Below are 207 nucleotides of genomic sequence, written 5' to 3'. Positions count from 1 at the left end.
AAACCAATGTTGAGCCTATTTTACCCCTTTATTCTTTACTTTAGCACATCATTAACTCTAAGCGAAAAACAATAATGTCCTTAATTTGAATCCTTGGTTAGCTTAGATTAGTGAGAATGCTTATGAATTAAGTGTGGGGAAGAGTGGGTTTGGAAACATCTGGTTTGAGAATTGAGTATGTTAGAATTTTCTGAAAATGTGAAAAAA

The sequence above is a fragment of the Arachis duranensis genome, chromosome 4, assembly GCF_000817695.3.
Source record: "Arachis duranensis cultivar V14167 chromosome 4, aradu.V14167.gnm2.J7QH, whole genome shotgun sequence".
In the NCBI taxonomy this organism is placed as follows: domain Eukaryota; kingdom Viridiplantae; phylum Streptophyta; class Magnoliopsida; order Fabales; family Fabaceae; genus Arachis; species Arachis duranensis.
The sequence above is the reverse complement of the archived record's forward strand: the minus strand, read 5'-3'. Positions refer to the sequence as shown.